The sequence below is a fragment of the Pelmatolapia mariae genome, unplaced genomic scaffold (genome assembly GCF_036321145.2).
Source record: "Pelmatolapia mariae isolate MD_Pm_ZW unplaced genomic scaffold, Pm_UMD_F_2 NODE_ptg000111l+_length_71928_cov_1, whole genome shotgun sequence".
In the NCBI taxonomy this organism is placed as follows: Eukaryota; Metazoa; Chordata; class Actinopteri; order Cichliformes; family Cichlidae; genus Pelmatolapia; species Pelmatolapia mariae.
In genome coordinates this window covers 39174-54354 of record NW_027051821.1, presented here as the reverse complement: position 1 = coordinate 54354, position 15181 = coordinate 39174, and the positions used below count along the sequence as shown (strand labels likewise).

Genomic DNA, 15181 nt, shown 5'->3' with positions numbered 1-15181 from the left:
CACCAGCAGCATCAGCTGTACAGTTAGCATCAGTAACAACAGGCTCAGAATGAGTTGGACAAGGTTTTGTAGATGTTGCAGATGTTGATGCAGGCACACTATTAAGTCTTGCAAACATAATGTTAAATTTTTTGTTTGTTTCTTCAGACCACCGTTTAAAATCCTCAAAGTCAACCCGTCTAGCAGGAGTGGAGGTACCGTTATTACGTTTAAATAATTTATTAGGAGGGTCCATGGTCTGTTTTTTAAAAGTCAGACCATGCATTAGACTTCTGGTGAGCATGTCTAATACAGTACACGTTTTGTTTATTTCTTCGGTAATCCCAGTTAGAGTATCGGTTATTTCTTGCATGTGTGCCTGTACGGCTTGGTGGTGTTGGTCGAGTTTAGCTTCAATCGAACGTAATTTATCAATTATTTGATCTGTATAACTCTGTTCAGCAGGCTGTGCGACTGCAACCTTCATGTAAGCGCCACACGCCGCTGGTATTTGAGAGTCTGTTCTGCCACCTTCTTCAAAATCTATGTGTGATTCGTCGCTATTTCGGATACATTCTGGTGTGGTGGGTATGTGACCGAGATCGAAATCTGATGCACTCAAAGACATGACTGAAATCACGAGGCAGCCACTCACTCGCGGGTGTTGCTGGTTTGTTGAAGAACGGTTCAACACAGGAAGAACTGCAGTCTGTGAAGATAGACATGTGTTAAAACATTTTATATATGCCTCTAGCAGTTTCAAACAGAATAAGCGTGTCTCTTTTTTTAAAAATTTATTTTATTTATATATGCTCATGCTTACCTAGTAGTGTGCGTTATTCCGACGGCCCTGCTTCTGCACTTACACGGTGCTCTGGCGTAGCTCTGCAGGTATAAAACGGTCAGTCTTAGAACATTTGTAATTATTTCACCCCCTTTTTTAAAATACACATCTATACAGACAGTTGTATACACACCTGTTGTAAGGTTTGACTCTGTGGTCACGGTGTCTGAATGTTTTTCTGCTCAGTTTGTTGATCCTGGAACAAATCAGAGAAAAAAAACGTTGTTATTACATAATTTAAAACAAACATGCGTTTAAAACATACAAGCGTTTAACAATGCCTTAATTCTGCACACACCTGTTAGAGAACTCGATCCAGCTGTAAAACCGTTTCTGAAGAAGCGGGTCCTGCGCCGTTCTCCGAAAAATGAAGCTTTGGTTTTAGAAAAATAATAAATAATAAATAAATATGTTCATATAAAACCTTTAAAAATACAATAATAGGTTTGTTGTACTTACCGTTTACGATGTCGTTTTATAAAGAACTATGTTAACGTTAATGATCGTAAAGAAAACTGTCTGCACCGCTGCGGGATCCTGACGCGAAAATGTCAGAGTTTCGGGCTCTGAGGCAGCTTTATATAGGATGGGTGTTTCCAAACACAACAGATGGTGTCGATAAGTCTGCGATCGATACACCTACAAGCATCAGCTTGTTGTGCAAGTCTAAAACAATGAGTGTGGGGCTCGCAACTGGCCAAGATAAGGGGCCACTGATACTGGCTACAGACAATAGCAGCTGCCCTGGCGTCTGTGCAGCTTTTGCCTTCTCGAGGAATTACAAAAGAGCCGATACAGGCCACTTCAGACAATAGGCGGGGTCCCCGCTTGACTGGTAGCTACACCTGTAGGCTTTTACCTTTTCCTAAGGAATCACAACAATTAAATGATACCCGCGGTGGGCCTTTGGGGTGAATGTTATTTGTGATCACCCATTGTGTTAAAAACTAGCAAACTCGGAAACCGTACAGAAGAATTCTAGTTTGAGCCGTTTTTAAATAAATAAAAATATGTGCATCACTGCATGCTGAGACATCAGAATCACTAAATTAGTGTGACTAAAACATAATTAGTTTGAAAGAGCGATACTGGCTGGAGCATTTATTTTCTAAAGGGGTGAATGTTTTTTCTGATCACCTATTGCGTTAAAAAAAAAAAAAAAAAAAAAACTAGCAGGCTCTGTCTCCCTATTGGATCAACATTCCGAAATCCCGATTTCTAAATAAAATGATCGCATCACCCCCTTGTTCATCAGTGTTTAATTTGCGTTTAATTTAATGAAACCATTATGTGTTTTAATTAAACTGTTTTTAAGGATTGCATATGTCTCAGCGTTCTGTTATTTACACATAGATTATTTAATGTAACTAGTTTAGGAGCATTTCACTTTCTTTTGCGCTCCAAAAGAGACAGAGCCTAGTAGTTTTTAAACAGAATAACATTTATATGGAGGACCACAAGAGCCACGCGCATCGAAATAAAAATTTGTGCTTTAATAATGAATTGTAGAATAAATTCTGCAATTGTAAATTCATTTTTGAATTCCAATTTAATAAGCTGCATTTCAAAATCCTTTTTCCACCTGCACTTTAATAAACTGCAGTTCAAAATCCTTTTTCCACCTGCACTTTAATAAACTGCAGTTCAAAATCCTTTTTCCACCTGCAATTTAATAAACTGCAGTTCAAAATCCTTTTTCCACCTGCAATTTAATAAACTGCAGTTCAAAATCCTTTTTCCACCTGCAATTTAATAAACTGCAGTTCAAAATCCTTTTTCCACCTGCAATTTAATAAACTGCAGTTCAAAATCCATTTCCCTTTCCTGTTCGCTCCTGGATTAGCTGCTGGATTAGCTTCTGGATTAGCTCTTCGATTAACAACTTGTTGGAGGCTATTCAAATTAGCCACACCGTGGGATGTAAGGAGCTCTCTGATTGGTTGGTCAGACACAGGCTGTCTGCCAGCCTGGATTTTTCTAGCTCATAGCTTCTCCCTGCTAAGAAGCGTGTGTGCTTGTACAAAGGCCGTTCAGCGTCGGGATTTACACTCGGCTCCACACGGATATGTGAAGAATGAAGGGACCCTGCAGCGAAACGGAGAGCCAACCTCTGACTGAGTGCCCGTTTACGCAGTCTGACCACCTGTTGAAGGTAAGGTGCTAACGTGGCTAACGCTAGCATCACCGCATGTAGCCCCGTTATTTTAAGATCATCTTAGCTAATGAAAGTTTTACGTCGCAGCTGTACGAGCTAGCTACGTGTTTTGTAAGCTGCTGTGCTCTTCACAAATAAAGCTGGAAGCAGCTCAGACTGTTAGAACCAGCACTGAGCCCTGTTACATTTATACGGTGTTAGAGCAATGGCTGCAGCCTACAGCCTTTAAACTAGCGATTAAAATGCTGACAGTAACTCGTCAGTCCAGATGTTACCACATTACTCTATGGTACTTAGAGTTAAAACAACTGAGACAGGCTGATTAAAATAACAGCTGTCAGTTCTCTCATTCCTTATATCAAGACTGGAGATCACACTACTGATTTCAGTTCATTTAATATGTGAGTGCACAGATTCATTCTCAACTGGACATAAATGATGATCAAAGGTTGTATATATGATGAAGTCATCAAATCCCAGCCTCTAACATAGTGCGCTGAATCTTAGCTTTGAATGTCCAGTATATTCTAATCAGTGCAATGTAAGCATTCACTGAACCTACAGTATCTACACCTGTGTGGCAAATGTGTGGTAAAGATACAGATAATGAAATTTAATTATTAATACAATATACATCATGAAAAATGAAAGCTGAAATTGATTCAGTTTAGTACTTTTCTCTGTGTGCTCTGTGATTATAAAGGCCTTAAATTCTGTGATATATACTGTAAATGATTTTCACAGAGGTCTTAAAGTACTTAAATCACTGCTGATAGTCTGGTTGTTTATATTTTCACATGTTTGTGTCTGTAGGGCTGTTTGATGATGATTTGGACTCCTCTGGGAGACGAGGACACACCCACATCTGTTCCATACTGCAGCCATTGATGGTGTTACAGCTCTGAGTCAGCTTTGGGCCATCGGACGCACACACTGGAAAACCAGCACCTGGACTTCATGCAGGAGAGACGGCCTCAGTGATGTAGGTTCATAAGCGAGTTCAAACATTTCTGGCCTCTTATCACTTAGATTTTGAATGCATTTAAAGCAGGAACTGCACACTAGGGGTGGGTTTTAATAATCGATTCATCGATTAAAATCGATTCTGGCTTGGATAACATGAAATCGATCCATTAAAATCCTGAATCGATTTTTTAATTTAAATTTATTTTGCCCAAAACGCCAGAATCTCAGGTGAAACCTCACAAAATTTCAACAACCACCAAACAGCTAAGACAGTAAATGAGAGCAGGTACACGGATTCTGCACAAGGACGTAAACACACAGCGCGGACCCCGCGGACGGATCAGAATCAGTGAGATGTCGCCTTTCTCACCCGACGGGCGCTGCAGCTTTAAGCGTCTGCGCGCGTTCCCGCAGACAGCAATCACTTTCTGGCACAGCAACTGCACGGACACGGTCGGTGCTGAAAGCTGACAGCTCGCTGATTCTGATATTTCGGCGGGTAGCGCTTTGAGTTCACGCCCTTTTTGCGCTGATTCTGAAGCTGTAGGTTTTATCTCTCTCCAAACAATATTGACTGAACCAACAGCAAAAGAAGATCCAAACTACGCTTCACGTAAACATCGTCATGAATTCCCGCTGACTTTTACTGTTTTGCTTCACCCACGATAAAAATCACACTTCATGCACAGCTCTCTCTCTCTCTGTACTGTTTTCTGCATTATTCGCTTTCTTGTTCTTGTTACGCACAACTCTACTGTTGTTTACAGCGCTGTCGGACGCTGGTTTTTTTTGTGTTTTTTTCGTTTTACATACTTCCGAAAAGAAAACCTAATTTCTGCCGTTCAATACTGAACAAATTTAAACTTTTTGAAATTATGCGAAATGCAAAACGCTTAGCCGTGTCTCTAGTAAAACCGCTGTAACGTCAGAGGTAACGTTCATATGTTGATTAATGGTTTTCTTTCGTTTTTGATGTACTGCAGATACATATTTTTATAAAATCCCAGGCCAGGAAAACCACCTTCATGTTTTTCTGTTTTATCTTCAGCTACTTTGACACAAAGGCATCTGCTGTGACGCTCACACCTTTGATAAAGTCTTGCGTGTGTCAGCTTCCTTTTTATAGATACAAAAATATGTCTATGTACTGATCTGAATTATAATATTTCTGACTGTCAAAATTTCCCAGATTCAAATCGAATTTAATCGAATCGTGGATCGAATCGATTCGGGACCTTGTGAATCGGAATTGAATCGATTCTAGAAATAAGTGACGATACCCAGCCCTACTGCACACCTAGCTGTCAAAAGTTGGGCAGCATGAGTACTGTAAAGTTTTGTAGGGTCCTTGTTAAAAATTCCACAAGCACCACACCACATTTGTCATATACAGTTCCATTTTGTACAGGACATTTTTGAAATAGATAGAGAGATATCCACTTGTCAGTAATTTTTGAGTAAATGGATGTCACTGATAAATCAGTGGTGATTCACCTGCAAATGTTTAACAAACTTTGTTTTTTGTAGAATTCATCAGCACCTGTGGAGAGATGCATTTGAATATCTTCTGGTTCCACTTTTCCTTACCTGGAAGCTGAGTATTTCTGACAAGGACACAAACCTCAGTGCTTATCATGGGTGTTACATCCTCTGTGCAGCAATTCCAGAGAAAACGAGAGAGCAACGACCACTCATTTAGACCAGCCAGAAACCTGTCCCTTTCTGGCAGCTGTGGAAACTTCCAATAAAAAAAGTTTGCATTCTTAGAACAATGCTGGATCATGTGTGATGTGTCATCATATGAGGATATTACATTTTGCCTTAATTCTGCTCAATTAAGTGTTTTGATCGTTGATCCAGTATGGCAGCTTTGTGTTGTGCTGCAAGTTAAAACCCATTGTCCTCATGAGCACAGCATCTAACAACTCTCCTTAAAAAAGTCGATTGACTTTAACTAGACACAATGGTTTCCAGTGGGAGATACATTCATCAGTCATCCGTGACACTGGAGAAGTCACCTGGATGAGTGATAAAACAATTTTCCATGGAAAATCCAGAGGAACTAAACTTTGTTGTTGTTTCTTTGGGCTCAATTTTGCTTGAGGCTGAAATTGAGCCCAAAATGTTTTCTTCTTTCAGAAGAAAACATTTTGCCAATAATCAGATAAAAAGATTGTTGAACCAGGTGGCATTCTCTGGAGTTTAAGACCAAAACTGAACTCAGTGAATTGACATTAGATTGGAATTCATAAGATGAATAGAAATACTGCTGAAGTGTGTGTGTGTGTGTTCGTTCTTTGTTTTCTCCAATTCACCAGGTCTGTAAAGTTCAGTATGACTGTGGTACATGATACAAAAGAATAAATACAGAAGAACAACAACTTTATGTGAATAACTTTACTCTTCTTAAAAATAACTCATAAAACAAGTAAAAGTACAAATGTGTACAAGTTAGAGACTTCCTCAGTAAGTTTACACTCTTTTGTAGTGATTTTAATTGTGTGTTAAAGAAGAGATTAGAGGTAAAGTAGAGGATGGAGAGTCCATCATCACTGAGGCCATCTCTCCTGCATGAAGTCCAGGTGCTGGTTTTCCAGTGTGTGCGTCCGATGGCCCAAAGCTGACTCAGAGCTGTAACACCATCAATGGCTGCAGTATGGAACAGATGTGGGTGTGTCCTCATCTCCCAGAGGAGTCCAAATCGTCATCAAACAGCCCTACAGACACAAACATGTGAAAATATAAACAACCAGACTGTCAGCAGTGATTTAAGTACTTTAAGACCTCTGTGAAAATCATTTACAGTATATATCACAGAATTTAAGGCCTTTATAATCACAGAGCATACAGAGACAAGTACTAAACTGAATCAATTTCAGCTTTCATTTTTCATGATGTATATTGTATTAATAATTAAATTTCATTATCTGTATCTTTACCACACAGGTGTAGATACTGTAGGTTCAGTGAATGCTTACATTGCACTGATTAGAATATACTGGACATTCAAAGCTAAGATTCAGCGCACTGTGTTAGAGGCTGGGATTTGATGAATTCATCATATATACAACCTTTGATCATCATTTATGTCCAGTTGAGAATGAATCTGTGCACTCGCATATTAAATGAACTGAAATCAGTAGTGTGATCTCCAGTCTTGATATAAGGAATGAGAGAACTGACAGCTGTTATTTTAATCAGCCTGTCTCAGTTGTTTTAACTCTAAGTACCATAGAGTAATGTGGTAAGATCTGGACTGACGAGTTTACTGTCAGCATTTTAATCGCTAGTTTAAAGACTGTAGGCTGCAGCCATTGCTCTAACACTGTATAAATGTAACAGGCCTCAGTGCTGGTTCTAACAGTCTGAGCTGCTTCCAGCTTTATTTGTGAAGAGCACAGCAGCTTACAAAACACGTAGCTAGCTCGTACAGCTGCGACGTAAAACTTTCATTAGCTAAGATGATCTTAAAATAACGGGGCTACATGCGGTGATGCTAGCGTTAGCCACGTTAGCACCTTACCTTCAACAGGTGGTCAGACTGAGTAAACGGGCACTCAGTCAGAGGTTGGCTCTCCGTTTCGCTGCAGGGTCCCTTCATTCTTCACATATCCGTGTGGAGCCGAGTGTAAATCCCGAGGCTGAACGGCCTTTGTACAAGCACACACGCTTCGTAGCAGGGAGAAGCTATGAGCTAGAAAAATCCAGGCTGGCAGACAGCCTGTGTCTGACCAACCAATCAGAGAGCTCCTTACATCCCACGGTGTGGCTAATTTGAATAGCCTCCAACAAGTTGTTAATCGAAGAGCTAATCCAGCAACTAATCCAGAAGCTAATCCAGCAGCTAATCCAGGAGCGAACAGGAAAGGGAAATGGATTTTGAACTGCAGTTTATTAAATTGCAAGTGGAAAAAGGATTTTGAAATGCAGTTTATTAAATTGGAATTCAAAAATGAATTTACAATTGCAGAATTTATTCTACAATTCATTATTAAAGCACAGAAATTTTTATTTCGATGCGCGTGGCTCTTGTGGTCTTCCATACATTTATCCCTTTAGAAATAAACTTTTCTTGTGATACTTCTAAAAAAAAAACAAACAAACAAAAAAACAACACATATTCACACCTAGTCACTAGTCAATGTTCCTTTAATGCAACTAACCCTATAATTTCTATAAGCTAACAAATAAATGCTATCTTATCTTAATTATCTATAGTCACAAAACTCCTGCAACAGTAAGACTCAATGATTAGACGCAGGGTTACAGGTGGGGCCCCAACAGTCAGCAAAACAAGTATAAAAAAACAATACATGCTGTTTCCTTATCACGAGCATCCCAAAACACACACCCTAATGTTCACATAGAAAGGTGCGCTCCCCAACTGCACCTCCATAGTTTCCACCTTTTTTTTTCTTCTTTACAGCCTGCTCTTTATCTCTGCACGTCAGAGGCCAACTGAAAACAAGTCCACCTACATATAAAACACCTCATCAGACACACGGTGTTTCCCTCAGCACTTTACAACTGCCCTCACGATCACAGCATCGGCGAATATAACCACAATTTTACGGATGTGGGTTTCCTATCTTTAGGTGATTCGTTCATTTTATTTAAGTTTTTAAACTAAATAATTAAACGGTTCTAACAGGACTTTCTTCTGCATGGGAAAACTTGTGTTTCACGACTTCTCATGAGAGTTAAAATTTAGGAATCGTGATCAATAGGTAGACAGAGCACGTCAGTTTTTAAACAGAGTAAATAACATTCAGCGTTTAGAAATAAAACGCTGTTGCGACACTTAAAAAAAAAACAAAAAAAAAAACCCTTCATTGTTCTGCCCATTTAGAAATCAGCGATTGTTTCAACCGAAGGCTTCATCCGCAGGTGGGGGACGCGGGGCTGTTGCAAAGCAGAAGGCCGCAGGGTGTATCGTTTTAACCTTTTCGGGCCCCAGACACAACGGTGTGAGGTAGTTAGTTAGAGATAGAAAAAAAAAAAAAAAAAAATCATTGATACTGTTAATTATTGCTATACGTTTAACAGCAATGATTGCAAGAAAATAAATCAGATTGCATGTATTATTTTGGGAAAAAATAAGGATTTTATCCCTTTCTAAATTATAACAATCATTTGATCTAACTGCTATTGAGTTTCATATTTATAAAGTATCGCAAATAATACATTTATACCATTGTATGAGCTACACTTCTTGTAAAAAATGATTGGAAATGTGTTTGAAAGAGCTCCTGCTGTGACCTTCCTTCTGTGAGGACACACACAGAGCGAGAGCGAGAGAGAGATCATTAATACAAGTGGATTTTCACTTGTTGTTGGCTTTAATATGAACAGTCACATAAAATTCATTCCAATTTTTTGCCTTTGCTTCAATTAGGATGTTTCTTTAAATCTACAACACCTTCCTTTTCAAAAAGTTTACTGACATAGTAAAGAAGTAGATAGGGAACTCAGTAAGTATGAGCAACAATAGCTTAAGGACACTATGTCCAATAAAGAGGAATTCATCATGTTTTGGAGGAAGGAAGGTTCAGGGTTTAAGTAGTCATTATCATGGGCTCATTCTATTAGAATGAGAATAAGCAGTCAATCATTTACAGGTTTTGTCCTTTTATTGAATAATGGGTAAAGAAAGGGAAGACACACATGGACTGCTATCTCTAAAAAGGACAAAGTATGATTTAAGTAACTCAAAATACTACATGAACTCAGGAGACTCAAAGAGAAACTCACCTCAGCTGCCGCCCCATGTGGAAGTGAAGGAAGAGTGAGGGGTAGGTGAGTGCAGTCCTTATATAACGAGTGACAGGTGAGTGCAATTAAGGCCAAGCACCACCCCCAATCAAAGGTGAGGAAAAGAAACAAGCTGCATCTGGTACACTCCACACCAGTTGGTGGCGGTAATGCACCATTTTGCTGTTTGCCGACCGCCAATAAACCCTATATAGAAGAAGAAGAAGGTGCATCTGGTGAAGTGAATGTGCTGAAAGGTGAGCCTTTACAACACATCATCTGCAGTTAGTCAAAAAGTGCAATATTAAAAACAATTCAGCAGACCCTCAGAGGGCGGATACAAACTGTTTTCAGCTGTAGAGGTAGAGGTACACTTTATGCACTTATCAAACATACAGTTTAGAGGCTTGCATTAGAGTGCTTTGGTGCTTGGGCATCTTTTATTTAGCACAGTTGTACCATTGTGAATGTAGCTATATAAATAAATACGCTCAAGAGTCTATCGTATGTTTGTCATGCAACTAAAAATTCGAAAATATATTTTTAAATCAGTAACTTTGCAAAATTAGAGGATTTGTTTTCGGACAACATATGTGTCACATTTTAAACAGGGTTTGAATAATCAGCACTGACATACAGACATTTATGCGCTGGGTATAACAGACATGCTTACCGTGTGAAAGGCCCGCCGATGTCTTGGAGCAGAGAAACACACTGTATTGTTGCTTTTCTCTGTTGTATAAGCAGCGCCCGTAGGTCAGAAACGCTGTGTGCGGGTAGCAAAGTCGGCTCCAACGCACATCCAGGCATCCGTGTGAAAGAAAGGTGTCGCTGCAGCTAGGCTGTCAGGATAGTCAGACTTTTATTTATATTTGCATTCTGGTGTGTTAAAACTAGCAGCCTCTGTATCCCGCTTGGATCATCATTCCGAAAATTCAGATTGTTAGCAGAGACGGGTCTTCCAGCGGAATCTGCATGAATATTGAAGATACTTAATATCTAGACGGAGGAATAATAACACGTGGGGCATCGGCTTTCACCGGAACACTTACACCGAAAGGGTGCCATTGTTTTATTAACTCGCGCATACTCGGCGCATAACAGGAAGCATCCTCACAAAATAAAAGCACAACAAATGACAGTGAGGGCATACCTAATAATTAACTCAACACCCCCACTTGCACTCACGTCAGTTTTACATACATTCCAACAGAAACAGTTTTCCTTTACTATCTGTTTACACTCCAAACATATATTTCTCAAACTTCAACAACTTCCCCTTTGTTGCTGGCTTTGTCATAACATCAGCCACCATCAGACCTGTCGAACAATATTCCAACATCAAATTTCCAGCATTAACTGTTGATCTTACAAAATGATACTTGATATCGATATGTTTACACCTCTGTCTGTTAACAGGATTCTTTGCCAATGCGATAGTCCCTTGATTGTCCTCAAAAATCTTTGGCGGTCCCTTTTGATGCTCATACATGCTTTGCAACAGTTGTGTCAAGTACAAACATTCTTGTGTTGTTGCTGCCAAAGCTATGTACTCTGCTTCACAAGTTGACAAGGCAACAGTTGGCTGCTTCTTTGTTCGCCATGACACCAAAGTACCTTCTTCATTCAGGCTTATGCAGTAACCTGTAGTACTCCTCCTGTCAGTCACATCGGCAGCCCAATCTGAGTCACTGTGACCTTGTACTCTCAAGTCTTTGTCACTTTTCCTGTAACACAATGTCTTGTCTTTTGATTGTTTCAAATACCTTAGAACATGTTTCACCGTAGTCCAATGTTCCACAGTTGGTTCTTTGAAGTGCTGTGACAGCTTACTTACAACAAAACATAAATCTGGTCGTGTGCAAGAGGTCAAGTAAATAAGGCTACCTACTGCCTCTCTGTACATTCTGACATTGTTCATTTTCTCAGCATCATCATTGTAGTTCAACTTTTGTTCACAAGGAGTTGATCTTGGTTTACAGTCTTGCATTTGAAATCTTTCCAGTATGTTTTCCACATATCTCTCTTGTGACATTTTTACACAGTCTTTGGTTTGCTCAAAATCAATACCAAGAAAATGTTTGAGTTTCCCCATATCTTTCATTTTAAACCTTGCAGTTAGCATTTCTTTCACAGTTTTCAAAACACTTTCATCACTGGCTGCAATAATAATATCATCAACCCATATGATCATGATCACTTTGTCTTTTCTTGTGTTCCTTGTGTAAACACAATGATCTACAGGACTCTGCATGAAACAGTTCTCTATCAGATAGTCATGTAATGTCCTGTTCCAGTTTCGGCCCGACTGTTTGAGTCCATAAAGTGACTTTTCTAGCTTATAGACCAGTTTTTCATCTGTTTTTCCTTTTACTTCATAGCCTTCTGGCTGCTCAACGTAAACTTCAAAGTCTATTGGTGCATGTAAGTATGCGGTTTTTACATCCATCTGATGCAAAGTCAGGTTCTCTTGTATCGCACACTGCATCAATACTCTTATGCTTGTCAGGTTAGCAGTCGGAGAAAAAGTTTCATCATAATCTATCCCGAAACACTGGTTGTAACCTTTAGCTACGTACCGTGCTTTATATTTTTCTGATCCATCACCACTGTTTTTCTTCACATATACCCATCTACCCCCCACTGCTTCCTTTCCCTCAGGTAAGCTTGTTAGGGTAAAGGTATTGTTCTCTTTTAAGGATTGCATTTCCTCATCCATAGCTGCTTTCCACTCTTTAGAGTTGGGTGATTTTACAGCTTCACTGAATGTCACGGGTGAGTTACTTATCAGTCTGTAACAGTAGTCTATGTTAGTCAGCACTTGATCATCAATGTCTTCTCCTGACTCATATTCATTTAGATAATCTGGTTTCTTTCTTGTTCTAGAAGGATACCTTCTGGAGTTTTCAGTCTCATCACTAAGTAGCGTCTGACTGTTCACTTCTGGTTGGTTGTCAGTACCTGGTTCCTGTGAACTGGTACTGGGGCTTTCCCTGTTCACGTTTGGTCTCTCCCTCACCTGTATGTCCTCATCCTCAGATGTCGTATCAGTTTGTGTTTGCTTTTCCTCATTGTGTTTGGTTACAAACTTAACCAGCCTAAACTTTTGCACTTTAGCGCTGTCTGGGAAATAAACCTTGTATGCTGGACTGTTTTTGTCGTAGCCTACAAAAATCCCTTTTGTACACCTAGAATCCAGCTTACCCTTGTCTTGCTTGTAAGCATAACACTCACACCCGAACTTTCGCATTCTGGATAGATTGGGCTTCCGCCCAGTCAGCAAAAAGTAAGGTGTCTGTCCTGTCCGGTTGTTAAAGCACCTGTTCCTCACAATAGCCGCTGTTCGAACTGCATACGTCCATAATTCCTTCGGTACGGCACTCTCAATAAGCATGCACCTTCCCATATCAAAAAGTGTTCTCCAGCCACGTTCTGCTGTACCATTCTGGTGAGGGGAATATGGGGCTGAAGTTTCATGTCTTATTCCATGTTTGTTTAACAATGTCTGGTAACTCTTTGCCATGAACTCTGTGCCGTTATCTGACCTGATACACTTTACCTTCCCGTGTGGGGCTGTATCGGCCAAAAAGATTTCAGTTGCTTGCATTGTTTCACTTTTCTTTTTGAGAAAATATACAAATACTGCACCGGAAAAGTCATCGGTAAACAATAATGCATATCTGTGTCCATCTCGTGATTCTGGATCTATCGGCCCTGCTAGATCCGTATGTACCAGCTCGAGAGGTTTCTCAGCTCTTCTGTCAGGGTTTCTATTCCTAGTTTGGACATATTTTCCCTGGATACATACATCACAGTTCAAACTTTGGTTGTCTGTTTTCCCCTTGATTTTCATACCTTCAACCACATTTTGTAACTTCAGAATGTCACTATGATTGCAATGTCCCAAAATTTCGTGCCATGTCTGCACATCAAAACAATTATTACACTTATCACCATACTCACTTACAGTTTCAAGGTAATAAAGTCTGTTGTGCTCATGGATGTAGAACTTTGTACCGTCTCTGTGTTGAAGAACGTCCCTTCCTTTCTTAAAGATGATAGTAGCTCCATTCACGGTGGCGGCTCTCACAGAAAAGATATTCTGTGGAAATGAGGGAATGTACAGAGCGTCTTTCAGTGTTGCTTTACACTGTCTCCCTCTGCTGTCTATCAAGCACACCTCTGCATCTCCTCTGCCTTCAGCCACTCCTTTACACCTGGTGCCATCAGCTAATTCCACACAGTGTGTTCCCGGCTGGAAGTCATCATTAAATTTCTTGAACGCTGTTTTATCATTCAGGATGTGTGATGTTGCGCCAGTATCCACCATCAGGCCTTTGGTCCTGATGTCCTGTCGTTGTTGAGGTTCTGCGTAGTCATCATTCATCCGGAAGACATAGGTGTCGTCGCGCTCTGCGTTGCCGCCCTCCTCCGAGGCTGTGCGCGCTTCATCATTCCGTTGTCGTCTCCTGCAAGTCGACTCTCGATGGGTGTTGCTCCTACAGTGACTGCACCACTGTTTGTAGCGGCATGCTCTGGCCTTGTGTCCCCGCTGGCCACACTTAAAACAGACTATGTCTGACATGTCTCTCCTGTGGTCACTAGCCACTACTGCGGGTCTTGCGCTAGGTTGCACTCTCGCCTTCATGATGTTATCCTCTTGCTCCACTAAGCGCATTTTCTCAGTGTCCTCATAGCTGCGGAGCTTTGTTTTAAATTCTGCAAACTTGATTTCTGATTCACTTTGCGTTATGTGGACAGAAAAAGGTTTAAAAGCTTCTGGTAAACCTTTTAACACCATCGCTACGAGCAGACCATCACTAAGTGTCTCTCCCGCATTTCTCAGGGCTGTAATAAATGTCTCTGCGCGTATGATGTACTCTGTGACGCTCTCACTGCTTGCTTTCTTCAGAGAAGTCAGTTCAGTATAAAGGCTGATAATTCTTGGTTTACCTTTTCCCGCATAATAGTCTCTTAAAATTTTCAGTGCCTCGCGTCCATCATTGGCAGCTTCTCTCATCACGAGCGATAAACTCTTATCATCCAGGAACTGTATTAACTCTGCATAGGCCTGGGCATTCTTATCTTCGTCGTCCTCATCTTCGTCATCACTTTTCAATATTGTCTCTTTCAGACCTTGTAATCGAAGATGTCCCAAAAATTTTGTCTCCCACAGTTCATAATTCTTCTCATCTCCGTCAAAAACCAACCTTGCCCATCGGCTACTGGGTTCACCTGCACGCTTACTCATGGTGCTAAATTAGCATGCTAGTCCTCACCAAACACGCTGTACTTTGCGACTTTTCTGGTGGTAAACTTTCCCCTGGCGTAGCTTCAATATTTGTCTGGGCCCATAACCTGTTAGCAGAGACGGGTCTTCCAGCGGAATCTGCATGAATATTGAAGATACTTAATATCTAGACGGAGGAATAATAACACGTGGGGCATCGGCTTTCACCGGAACACTTACACCGAAAGGGTGCCAT

General features: G+C 40.5%; 1 long non-coding RNA gene across 1 annotated transcript; it reads left to right on the top strand.

Annotated features, from left to right (window-relative positions):
• The first annotated feature begins 2733 nt into the window (after window positions 1-2733).
• On the top strand, window positions 2734-6335 carry LOC134622642 (uncharacterized). Its single transcript, XR_010093047.1, has 3 exons — window positions 2734-2975; window positions 3792-3960; window positions 5472-6335. It is a non-coding gene; the product is annotated as an uncharacterized LOC134622642 (long non-coding RNA).
• The last annotated feature ends 8846 nt before the right edge of the window (window positions 6336-15181 follow it).